At 36.7% G+C, this 13,921-nt stretch overlaps 1 protein-coding gene and 1 non-coding gene across 2 annotated transcripts in view; one reads left to right on the top strand and one right to left on the bottom strand.

Moving 5' to 3' along the window:
- Positions 1-13,921, top strand: part of CRPPA (CDP-L-ribitol pyrophosphorylase A) — a 332,224-nt gene that overhangs the window by 289,655 nt on the left and 28,648 nt on the right. The window lies entirely within an intron of this gene.
- On the bottom strand, positions 2,530-2,629 carry LOC124525265 (small nucleolar RNA U13). Its single transcript, XR_006965472.1, has one exon. It is a non-coding gene; the product is annotated as a small nucleolar RNA U13 (small nucleolar RNA).

Genomic DNA, 13,921 nt, shown 5'->3' with positions numbered 1-13,921 from the left:
CATTAGCATGCAGAATGTTGTGCACTGGTTTCTTTTTCTTGTGAAATGTTTCATGCCTGTCTTCACTGCCTGAGTGATTATGCCCCCCAAATATTAAAAAGCATTCTATTTATTAAAAATGGCAAAAGTTTATAAATAAGTGTGTCCTGGATTATTCAAACAGATCTCTAGGAGATGCTGAGAAATAGTTAAACCTCATCAAAGTTGCCCATCAATTAGAAAGCCAGTTCCTACAAGATTGAGTAAAAAGGATTGTAAAAGGCGATGGTTTTGAAACTATGCTCTACAGAAAAATCCAACAGATTGCTCACGGGCTTCTGTGGGTGATGAGGGAGTCAGAAAGGAAAGTGTCACTGCTGCTCCTGATTCTTCAATGGAGGCAATTCACCTTTGTATTTTAGTTCTTTAAGTCTCTGCATATTAATTAATATAAATATAAGAAATGAGATCATACTTCTTGAAAACTAGTTGTGTAATAGTAAGTTAATGAACAATTTACTGTTGTTGTTTTTTCCCTAGCCTGTACAGTATTTCTTTGGATATACTTTATCATGGGCAATAGTTCTGCTTGACACTTTTTTTTTTAACAGAGAATTTAATAATGGCAAAGTAATATCAGTCTTAAATTTAGTCATGTCTGTGGGAAATATGGCTGACCAGACTATGAGTCTGTTAGCCATAATGGTACTTCTTTGTATTTTGTAGCAGGTTTTCTTTCCCTGGAAAAACCTTGCACCTATTGAAGGTTAGAATTGTAATTCCAATGTAGAAAATTCTGCCAAGGGTCTACTTTGGGAATATTTAAGTAATATTATTAATTCTTAAGCTGTATAGCAGATTTTAGTCTAGGTAACACAAGAGATGCATTTGTACATTCCTTCATTTATTAATTTTTTTAAGTGCCTACTATATCCTAAGCACCTGGGGTCTGTAGTAAATATAGTCTAGTTGCAAGAGAAAGAAAAAAAGCATTTGATTTTGGTATCACATTTCTCTTTTGAATTAGTATTAATACTATTTACTTGGGGGAAAAGCTCATGATAAATCAATTTAATTTCTTAAAATGTTATATTTGATGAGGACATTTTTGGATCTGCCATTTAAACCTTAGAAAATTTCTGGTGTGGATAGGGTGGGTTCAGGGGTGGACACATCAGGTTTTGTTGTCTCTGTTTTGGTGATGTAAAAGAAAATGAGAATGAAGAAGCTTAATGATACCCAAGGGCACTGTTCTTACATCAGAGATCTGTTAGACTGCCTGTTTCCTCCTCTCTCTCTTCTTTACCATGCTGCACTCTGCCTCTTCCTCACTACCCCTTAGGGCTTTCTCATGTAAAGTGAGCTACTCACACAGAGAATAAATAGGTCCTTTAAAATGTTTAGTTAATATTTTAACTCATGATTCTTACCGTCTACCATTCACCAAAGTACAGCATAATTTTAAAAAAGAAAATAGATTTTTAAATATTTTCATAATATGTAGACAATTTTATGGAACTAAAAAGTATATTGGGGTCATCAAGTTCCTTTTTTTTCCTTGTGCTTATGTTTTGGTGCTCAAGTTATAATTAGCTCATACCCCTCATTGCTAAAGCATGAAACACAGGTTAATACCGGTAAATACACACTGAAGGCATAATTTGGATACCCTCTGATCTCTTAAAAGCTCTTGAATGATTCTAAAATATTCTTGGTTAATTGTTTTTGCCAGTACTTCAAATTTAGTTTTTGTATTTCTCAGGGTATACTCAAGAATGGCTTAACTTTTTCCTTTCACCCCAAGATACCATACCATTGCCAATTGTACCCTTGCATAGCCAAATCCTTTTCCTGAGAAATTAGAGATATTTAAGCCAACAGTGATTTGTTCTATTTGGAAAATTATTGTAGGTGGTAAGTAAGCAGCAGACGTCTAGAAATGATGATCTTGTTTTCACATAAATATCTTCAGCTGTAAAGAGTTCAGTTAGAGAAATATATCAGATATATATGTGAATAGTTGACATAGTTTATGTTCTGTTAACCTTGTTTATTTTTACAGCATGTTGGTTTTATTGTTGTCTTAATATTTACGTTATATCTATTTTTGGTCACTTCAAAAATGAATAAAGCTTATGTTGTAAAATATTTTTCCTACATGGTATTTTCCTGAAGTTTTAATAAAGCATCACTAGTTTAATCAGCACTCAGTGCTCATATTTTGTGCAAGATTATAATTGCAAGCATGAATCTTTGATTCTTCATGGTTGTTTGTATATATCATATCATACAGTATGATAATGAGAAAGCAAAATTCATAACTATCTGTACATCTGGCTCAGAATTTTCATTATTAGGTTTATTCTTATTATTTTTGTGTACAAAATGCTTATAGAAAAAAAAAAGAACCACTACAGCAGTGGATATTCTAATGAAAAACTGAAGAATAGTGTCAGTGGAACTTGAAGGAAAAAATGAACCTCTTTTTTGAAATAAGATGATTAAAAATTAAATTTTATGTAGTGTTCTTTTTTTGTTTTTTTTTTTCCATATCAGACAGGTAAAGTGCCAAGGTCATAATAAGGTTTGAGGGAGGCACATATCACACAAAGGTGTGAACACGCAGTCATGCTTAGGACTACAAAAGGATCTAATATTCGTAATCATATGCTAATAAAAGGAGATTTTCTGTAGCTATCTGTAAACCTCAGTCCTCCTTTGAATATTTAATTTTGAATACCATGTGTCTTCAGTATTGTTACCATTAAAAAGTATAAAGTTAATACCCATACTTTTTATAAAATAATTCTTAAAGTATAAAAGTATAATTAAGAGCAAAAGTCTTTTCCTCTACCTATTCCCCTCCCCTCCCATACTTAATCACATCAAAAAGGTTAAAGTATAGATCATTAGAGTTGAGTACTTCAGTTTTCCTTTCTGAAGTAGTATCTCAATCTTGTTTTCTATAATACAGTGCTTCAAGAAATTATCTTAAAGAATTCAAATGGTGCAAATTAGCAATCTCAGAGCTCTCAGATGTAGGGAATACTTTTAGAGAGATTAATCTAGACAGAAGTCTTAAGATGTATACATACATACATTAATATATAGGTGGGGCACCTGGGTAGCTCACTTGGTTAAGCAACCAACTCTTAATTTTGGCTCAGGTCATGATGTCACAGAAGGGAGATTGAGCCCACTGTCAGGCTCATGCTGAGTGTGGAGCCTGTTTGAGATTCTCTCTCTCCCTCTTTCTCTCTCACCCACTCTTGTGCATGCTTGCTCTCTCTCTTTCAAAAAGAAATAGAGAGGATTCTGGGAACATGGCGGCGTAGGAGGACGCTGGGCTCACCGCGCGTCCTGCTGATCACTTAGATTCCACCTACACCTGCCTAAATAACCCAGAAAACCGCCAGAGGATTAGCAGAACAGAGTCACCAGACCCAAGTGCAGACGAGAGGCCCACGGAAGAGGGTAGGAAGGGCGGCGAGGCGGTGCGCGCTCCACGGACTGGCGGGAGGGAGCCGGGGCGGAGGGGCGGCTCGCCGGCCAAGCAGAGCCCCCGAGTCCGGATTGCAAAAGCGGAGGGGCCTGACGGACTGTGTTCCGACAGCAAGCGCGATTTAGCGTCTGGGAGGTCATAAGTTAACAGCTCTGCTCGGAAAGCGGGAAGGCCGGAGGACAAAGGGAGGGTGAGCTGCGGAGCCCCCGGACGACAGAGCTCAGTTTGGCGGGGAACAAAGGCGCTCGCCAGCGCCATCTCCCCCGCCCATCCCCCAGCCAAAATCCCAAAGGGAACCGGCTCCGGCCAGGGAAATTGCTCGCTCCGCGCAAACACCCAACTCTGTGCTTCTGCGGAGCCAAACCTCCGGCAGCGGATCTGACTCCCTCCGGCTGCCACAGGGCCCCTCCTGAAGTGGATCACCTAAGGAGAAGCGAGCTAAGCCTGCCCCCCCTGCCGCCGTGCACCTTGCCTTCCCACCCCAGCTAATACGCCAGATCCCCAGCATCACAAGCCTGGCAGTGTGCAAGTAGCCCAGACGGGCCACGCCACCCCACAGTGAATCCCGCCCCTAGGAGAGGGGAAGAGAAGGCACACACCAGTCTGACTGTGGCCCCAGCGGTGGGCTGGGGGCAGACATCAGGTCAGACTGCGGCCCCGCCCACCAACTCCAGTTATACACCACAGCACAGGGGAAGTGCCCTGCAGGCCCTCACCACACCAGGGACTATCCAAAATGACCAAGCGGAAGAATTCCCCTCAGAAGAATCTCCAGGAAATAACAACAGCTAATGAGCTGATCAAAAAGGATTTAAATAATATAACAGAAAGTGAATTTAGAATAATAGTCATAAAATTAATCGCTGGGCTGGAAAACAGCATACAGGACAGCAGAGAATCTCTTGCTACAGAGATCAAGGGACTAAGGAACAGTCACGAGGAGCTGAAAAACGCTTTAAAGGAAATGCAAAACAAAATGCAAACCACCACGGCTCGGATGGAAGAGGCAGAGGAGAGAATAGGTGAACTAGAAGATAAAGTTATGGAAAAAGAGGAAGCTGAGAAAAAGAGAGATAAAAAAATCCAGGAGTATGAGGGGAAAATTAGAGAACTAAGTGATACATTAAAAAGAAATAATATACGCATAATTGGTATCCCAGAGGAGGAAGAGAGAGGGAAAGGTGCTGAAGGGGTACTTGAAGAAATTATAGCTGAGAACTTCCCTGAACTGGGGAAGGAAAAAGGCATTGAAATCCAAGAGGCACAGAGAACTCCCTTCAGACGTAACTTGAATCGATCTTCTGCACGACATATCATAGTGAAACTGACAAAATACAAGGATAAAGAGAAAATTCTGAAAGCAGCAAGGGGTAAACGTGCCCTCACATATAAAGGGAGACCTATAAGACTCGTGACGGATCTCTCTTTTGAAACTTGGCAGGCCAGAAAGAATTGGCACGAGATTTTCAGGGTGCTAGACAGCAAAAATATGCAGCCAAGAATCCTTTATCCAGCAAGTCTGTCATTTAGAATAGAAGGAGAGATAAAGGTCTTCCCAAACAAACAAAAACTGAAGGAATTTGTCACCACTAAACCAGCCCTACAAGAGATCCTAAGGGGGACCCTGTGAGACAAAGTACCAGAGACATCACTACAAGCATAAAACATACAGACATCACAATGACTCTAAACCCGTATCTTTCTATAATAACACTGAATGTAAATGGATTAAATGCGCCAACCAAAAGACATAGGGTATCAGAATGGATAAAAAAACAAGACCCATCTATTTGCTGTCTACAAGAGACTCATTTTAGACCTGAGGACACCTTTAGATTGAGAGTGAGGGGATGGAGAACTATTTATCATGCTACTGGAAGCCAGAAGAAAGCTGGAGTAGCCATACTTATATCAGACAAACTAGACTTTAAATTAAAGGCTGTAACAAGAGATGAAGAAGGACATTATATAATAGTTACAGGGTCTATCCATCAGGAAGAGCTAACAATTATAAATGTCTATGCGCCGAATACCGGAGCCCCCAAATATATAAAACAATTACTCATAAACAGAAGCAACCTTATTGATAAGAATGTGGTAATTGCTGGGGACTTTAACACCCCACTTACAGAAATGGATAGATCATCTAGACACACGGTCAATAAAGAAACAAGGGCCCTGAATGAGACACTGGATCAGATGGACTTGACAGATATATTTAGAACTCTGCATCCCAAAGCAACAGAATATACTTTCTTCTCGAGTGCACATGGAACATTCTCCAAGATAGATCATATACTGGGTCACAAAACAGCCCTTCATAAGTTTACAAGAATTGAAATTATACCATGCATACTTTCAGACCACAATGCTATGAAGCTTGAAATCAACCACAGGAAAAAGTCTGGAAAACCTCCAAAAGCATGGAGGTTAAAGAACACCCTACTAACGAATGAGTGGGTCAACCAGGCAATTAGAGAAGAAATCAAAAAATATATGGAAACAAACGAAAATGAAAATACAACAATCCAAACGCTTTGGGACGCAGCGAAGGCAGTCCTGAGAGGAAAATACATTGCAATCCAGGCCTATCTCAAGAAACAAGAAAAATCCCAAATACAAAATCTAACAGCACACCTAAAGGAAATAGAAGCAGAACAGCAAAGGCAGCCTAAACCCAGCAGAAGAAGAGAAATAATAAAGATCAGAGCAGAAATAAACAATATAGAATCTAAAAAAACTGTAGAGCAGATCAACGAAACCAAGAGTTGGTTTTTTGAAAAAATAAGCAAAAAGAAATAGATATAAGTAATGTGCAGATACACACACACACACACACACACACACACACACACAAACACACACGTGTGTATATGTGTGTCAGAGATACATGGTACATCACTTCACAGAGTAATTTTATGGAAGAAAGTAGATATCCTTTGTTTATTGAGGTGGAATGAGAGGAGGGTAGTGGAAAGACATACCTGATATATATGTATTGGGTATTACATATACGTGTGTGTGTGTATGTATACGTGTGTATATGTGTATATAATATAAACATGTATAATTAATACTTTAATATGTTTTTGTCTATATACATTAATACAATCCTATAACTTTATTTGATATACAGCATTAATAAAATGTATGTTTAATATCTTCCCATTACCCTCATTCTCATTCCATTACAGTAGACAATGGATACCTATTTTCTTGTATGAAATCTCTGTGAGGTGCTGATGTTTTATGCATTTGATGCAGTGAAGACACCCTGGAAATAAAATGTTAGTGTCCAATACTAAACTATGAGTTCCTTAAGAATAAAGACCATGTTTTGGTTAGCAATTGTTAGCATTAATTTGTAACCCTGTTTCAGGTTTTACGTATTTGAAGTCAGTCTAGTTGGTAATTGGGTCCTTTTTGAACTTCAGAAAGGATGGAGCATACATAGAATCAAAGAAATAAAGTTATTTTGGAAATTCAGATGGAACTGGACTTAATACTCAGGACCCTCACTTATTTTCTGTCTAAACTTGGATGAGATACTTAAGTTTTTTTAGATTAATTTTCCTCCTCTATAAAGATAAAAGAATATTCATATCATATGGTTATTCAGTGTATTAAATGAGTTTAAAACAGTTGGTAAAAGGCGTGTAAGATATTTTAGTTCAGATCTCTATAGTTAAATATCTTGAAATGATTCCTTTGCTTTTTAAATAAACTTTCCAATTTATAGTAAAATATTTAATACTTAAATTTTATATGTACGTGGTCAAGGTAAATTATGAATTTTATTTGCCGTTTAATGTATTTTTCCATATTAATTGGCTTTAGGTATCACACGGTTGCATTTTTTTTTTATCTAAGAAAATAAAATTGAAAGGTTATTGAGAAGTAGGCCCAAAAATGTGTGAGTTTAGGACACACAAAAGGAGCCAATTGAAAAGAAAGCAGTGTGTTTCTCAGCTTTTGTTCCTGGAAGGAAGATAGGAATACTTCCATCTGCCAAGGACATGGCAGGGATAACGGTCCACAAATGCATTAAAAAGGGTACTGTAAGAGTTTTCATGCTTCAGAGATAAACATATAATTATTACCATATACAAGTTAAAAATAGTATGGAAATAGTTTTTCATGGAAGATTAACAACTGAAGCCAGAAATGTTTCTGGTTGCTCGTATGGAAATTGCTTTGTTAGATGATTGTACTCACTGGGTAAGAAGTAGTTAGTAATTTGTGTGACTTGTTACTGTCAAAATCCTGCATGGAGTGACTCTGATTTTAGATAAAGTTGTATATGCTGGTAGAATTATGATTTCGCTTTTGGCTTTTGAATCACAAGCAGATTTTTAGTAGCAAAGAAAAACCTTCCCTCTGGCCTTGTTTGTTGTCAGAGTGTAATGTTCATGCACGCTTGCATAAGTGTTCATAACAAGCTTGTAGATCCCAAAAGGAGCTGAAGAATAATTTCTGGTGGTCTTTGTGTAATTGCTGCCAGCTGAGGAAGCAAAATTCCAAATCAGTTTAAGTAACTTTCACAAATAACACTTACCATAATTATAAGGTAAAGCTCAATATATAGTTTATATAATAGAGTCTTACCTCACCACAAAGTAGTCAAAGAACAGTCAAGCAGAGGTCTTCACAGAGGTATATTTTAAACCTTTTGCTTGACACTCTACTTCTTTAGGTTTATTAAAACCTTCTGGCTGTGCATTTGAAATTGTGCATGTTTAAAACATCCTTGTATGAATTTTTTGTTTTGCTCTGAGCATTTCCAAGAGCACCTCACAATAACGCTAAGAAGGTGATCCTCAAAAGGCAGAAAATGCTACATCTTTGCTTAGGTATATTGGAATAAAGTGGTTTTGAGATCTTGGCCAAGGACAGTTAGTGTTATTTATTTACTTTTCAAATAGTGTGTTCAACTTTGGGGGAAATAAAACTTAAAAACCAGACCCTAAGATGGGATATTAGTAAGTAATGATACTATAAAATTGTTAATTTTCAGAAAAGTGTAGCATAGTATTCACTTAAATATGGAACTTCTCATGATACCTTTGCCTTATGGTTAGATTTAATGTGGGGCAGCTTCTTTTTAACTTTTATTTTTTTCAACATTTATTTATTTTTGAGACAGAGAGAAGAAGTGGGAGAGGGGCCGAGAGAGAGGGAGACACAGAATCCAAAGCAGGCTCCAGGCTCTGAGCTGTCAGCACAGAGCCCGACACGGGGTTCAAACTCACAAAATGTGAGCTCATGACCTGAGCCAAAGTCAGACGCTTAACCAACGAGCCACCCAGGCACCCCAATTTTGTGCAACTTCTTAGAAACATTTCTAGTATTTTGCAAAGGGTAAATTTGTATGTTTGTGGTTAAAATTCAATCATAATTTTTAAAAGCAAGTTGAGAAATGTCAGTATTATGCATATCCTGCCATATACATTTCTGTATCATTTAATCCTATGTTCATTTTTACTTATCTGTTAAAATTATAGAAAGTGTTCTTTAAGATGTTATGCTGTACAGACAGGTTTCATATATAAGAAATTATTTAACTTGATATCCCTATTTCCACACCTTCCTTTCCCTCATTAAAACATGCTTTCTTCTCTACTTTCCCTTTTTTGAGTGCTACTTTCCCATTAAAATGTCTAGAAACTTAGGGGCTCCTGGGTGACTCAGTTAGTTAAGCAACCCACTTTGACTCAGGTCATGATCTCATGGTTTGTGAGTCCTAGCCCTGCGTTGGGTCTTTGCTGACAGCTCAGAACCTGGAGCCTGCTTCAGATTCTGTGTCTGCCTCTCTATTTGCCCCTCCCCACTCACACTGTCTGTCTGTCTGTCTCTCTCAGAAATAAACATTAAAAAAAATTTTTTAAGAAGTCTACAAAGTTGAATCATTGAGGGAATTCTGAATATACTTTCATACTATATATATATATATATATATTTCATACATATATATATATTTCATACATAGTATATATACATAGTATATATGTATATACTATATATACTGTATATATAGTATATATGTATATACTATATATACTGTATATACTGTATATATATATATACTGTATACTGTATATACTATATATACATAGTATATATATATTTCATACATAGTATATATACATAGTATATATATATATGTATATATTTCATAGTATATATATATGTATATATTTCAAGTATATATATATATACTTTCATACTATGTATGTAAGACCTGTATAGGTCATGTGCTCATCCTTGTAGTCAAGGTCTCCCTTCATATCTAAAAATAATTACTTTCCTTACCTTTCATCCTGTGGCACATTAGCAATAATATCTGGAGACATTTTGAGTTGTCATAACTGAGGGTGTGGTGCTATGGGCGGATAATGAGCCGAGGTTGTGGATGATGATAAACATCATACAAAGCACAGGACAGCCTCCAGTGATCATTACTCAAGCCTAGAGTGACCATCACGTTCAGGTTGAAAACCCCTGCTCTAATTTCTGTTTGATCATTTGTTCTCCAGATGATTCTTTTTAAAATACTACTTATGCTATGTAAATCACCTGATGAAGCATCTTCAAGGGTGTTGTTATGAGTACATGATCTAAGTTCTGTACCCTGGTTTCAAACTTAATTAATACATCCCATCCCTGCTGCTGTGAGGTCTTCTGTTGCCTTTGTTAGTTAGGGAGTTGACTTAACAGTCCTACTCTAGCATGTATTTGGGCCCCATATCTTCACAGCAGCCACCTACCCTTACCCTGGTGGTGCTGGGGAATTCTCTACCTGTACTTCTGAACTAGCTCAAGTCCTGGAAGACATAATTAACCATTGTACAAAATCATTTCAGTGAGTTTATGTCATTATCTGTATACTACTTATTCACTATTTATTTTCTCATTTCTCTGATTATCTTCAGTTTAAAACATTCTATCAATGAAATCCATTGTGCAAAAATAAATGGAGCTGGGAATGCAAGTTGGTGCAGCCACTGGAAACCAGTATGGAGGTTCCTCAAAAAACTAAAAATAGAACTACTCTACGACCCAGTAATTGCACAACTAGGTATTTATCCAAGGGATACAGGTGTGCTGTTTCAAAGGGACACATGCACCCAAATGTTTATAGTAGCATTTTCAACAATAGCCAAAGTATGGAAGGAGCCCAAATGTCCATTGAGGAATGAATGGATAAAGAAGATGTGGTATACATATATAATGGAGTATTACTCGGTAATCAAAAAGAATGAAATCTTGCCATTTGCAACTACATGGATAGAACTGGAGGGTATTATGCTAAGTGAAATTATTCAGAGAAAGACAAATATCATATGACTTCACTCACATGAGGACTTTAAGAGACAAAACATATGAACATAAGGGAAGGGAAACAAAAATAATATAAAAACAGGGAGGGGGACAAAACAAAAGAGACTCATAAATATGGAGAACAAACAGGATTACTGGAGGGGTTGTGGGAGGGGGGATGGGCTAAATGGGTAAGGGGCATTAAGGAATCTACTCCTGAAATCATTGTTGTACTTAATGCAAACTTATTTGGATGTAAATTTAAGAAAATAATAATATGGAGCATATTCCCTTTGGAAGCCAGAAATCTTATCTATTTGAGGAGCAGAATGAGACGTTTCAGTCTCCTTGATTTCTTGTTAGATTCTTAAGCAGCCTTTGAGGCATTATCAGATAATATTAAGATACAAACCCTTGTATTGCTCTTTAACTTTTTGGTATATGTTTCACTATAAAATTCCTTATAGATTATAAATCTTTTTATGACAGAACCTACCTGATAACACATTGCTATGTAACTCACACTTGGATATATAGCACTATGTATATACATAATAGATAGTTATTAACTGTGTGAACAGAGTAACATGGCCAAGTCATCAAAAGTCATACTGGAAACCAAGTAAACAGAAAGCAGAATCTTAGCCTGGGCAGATTTATAGATTATAAGGACTAAATAGATACATTCATCTTTTTTGCTGAAATTTTCCTAAAAATGAACTAAAACAACAAAAAACAGGACATATATTCCATTCTGAAAATAGGGAACGTCCTCATCCTTAAATCCTAAACTTCTAGGAATATCTTCCAGATGTTATTGAATTTGGACCTAATTTTTAAAACAGGATACAGAGATTCATTACTTATGTCCCATAAATAAAAGTGTTCCTTGGCAGTATACAAAGGAAGAAACTTAGTTCAAGGGAGTTTCCCAATTAATGCAATTTCGCAGAATGAGGCTGGGTCAGTGTTAGGGAGTTGATATCTGCCCTTTGCAAATCCATTTTCCAATTTAGGAATGGGCAGTAAGGATAGAAGGACTTGCAGTCATGGTGTTTTTTGTTTTGTTTTTGTTTTTAATTTGTTTATTTAATTCTGTTTTAAGGATTAAATAAAACATGTAAGACAGATTCTGCTAGGTGCCCATCTTCTCACTTCAGAACTCAATTTTTGCTGACACAGCAGCATAATTTCTCAACCATGCAGCTTCAGATGGTCTCTGACATAACCAACAATTTCCTAGAGTCTGTATTTAAAAAGACCCCTTTCTCTTTTGCTTCCTTCTATCTGGAAAATATCTAATATGCATCATTAAAGGAACATAAGTATTTCTTCTGATTTCAAAAAAAGAATATTCTCTCTTTCCAATAATCAAAATATTATAGCACATCTATTATTTTAACCTTCATTATTATAATTTTTTTATTGCACATAAGTCCTTTCAAGAGTTTTATCAGGGCAACTGATCTGGGGGGGTATGATTGTCATGCGGTGGGTGCAGTCTCAGATGATCTTGGGTAGAATGTGGACCAGCTTTTTTTTTTTTTTTTAAGTTCAATAGTTACTTGTTCGATTACATTCCCATTCTTGTCTCAGGTCTTGTGTGAAAGTAGGGCCTCAATAGGGAAACAATGAGTCCTGTGAGTTGGAATGGCAATCTGTCAGAAATGGTGAAACACTGAAAGAGAAATATACTTTCTGGTCCCTGAGATTACATATCAAAGAGGAATGAGAGACACTGGGAGGGAGATGAAATGGACATGTAGAATAGGAAAAGAGACTAAGTTACATCTGGCTTGCAGAGATTTATCAACAAATAAAGCCAGAAACCTAAATTTCATTTCTTAGACATTTTTTTTTTCATTCAAAATATGTGCTTCCCTGTACAAATATGTATTAGCACTCACTCTGGTGTAGGCATCATAAGGAAACTGGGAGTGCAGTGCTGAGCCTGGACAGACAAGATTACATGTATCTGGTATCAGCCTAGAGCTTCAGGCCAGGAAAGAATCACATTAATAAATACAAAATTGGAACAGAGACAAGAGCTAAAAAGGAGAGGTCCCATGAGAGCCACGATGGATGGATTTGACCTAAGCAGGCATGTCCAGAAGGACTTTTTTGAGGAAGAGGAACAAAAATGAAAAGGAACTTTTTCACCCACTCTGAGATCTGAAGGAAAGTAATGATGGAAGAGAAAGAATTCTGAAGAAAGGATAAGAATGCCTTATGACCGAAGAGAACTTCAACTCAAAAGGCTTAAGAATAGGCTAATGAGGTTAGACTGGAGAGATAAAGGAGGAGCATAATTATAGAGGAGCACCATGTGTGATGTGGCGAGAGGGATCAAATCATTTTTTCCTAAAAAAAAATAATGGGTTTGATTGTACTGATTAAAATTGGATGTATTGCTCAAACTTTGAATCTTTTTCTTTTATGCTTCTATTCTCATGGTTAAGCTACAGTAATTAAAGCAATATATACCAATGTTTATTTATAACCATCCTGTAAGACTGAAAATAATTTGTATATTATGCATTTAGTCATGAAGTAAAACTAATTATTTTCGGATGTCTATGGATTGCTCATTACTATACTTTCTCTTTTTTTTTTATTCATCTTATCCCTAGTCATAGTGACTTTATTTCTATGACACTCATAATGTTTTGTAAATATACCTGTGTGGCATATTCTTAGTTCTGTCCATTATGGGCTCCTACTAACGTGGTGTGTTATTTGGGTCTAATTTGTCTTTCTGCCTTATGACTTTGAATTGGTGTGGATTCTTCTTGATCTTCACTGACTTTTTTTTTTTTTTTAATTTTCCATTCTATCATTAAGAATTTCCATGTCCTTGATCTTGTGTTCAGGGAATCGAGCCCCATGTTGGGCTCTGCATTGACAGCATGGAGCCTGCTGGGGTATCTCTCTCTCTCTCTTTCTCTCTCTCTCTTTCTCTCTTTCTTTCTCTCTCTCTCAAAATAAATAAATAAACTTAAAAAAGTATTTCCATGTCTTATGTTCTAGCCTAAATCTAGCTTTCTTACCAAGTTACTCTCTTGGCTTTGTTATTTGTCATCTGGTTTCTCTTCTTTATGTTGGAAACCCTTTCTCCCTGATTTA

The sequence above is a fragment of the Lynx rufus genome, unplaced genomic scaffold, assembly GCF_022079265.1.
Source record: "Lynx rufus isolate CCGP_SWC_20201006 ecotype Redwood Valley unplaced genomic scaffold, mLynRuf1.p SCAF_4, whole genome shotgun sequence".
Taxonomy (NCBI): domain Eukaryota; kingdom Metazoa; phylum Chordata; class Mammalia; order Carnivora; family Felidae; genus Lynx; species Lynx rufus.
This window is presented reverse-complemented; position numbering and strand designations above follow the sequence as displayed.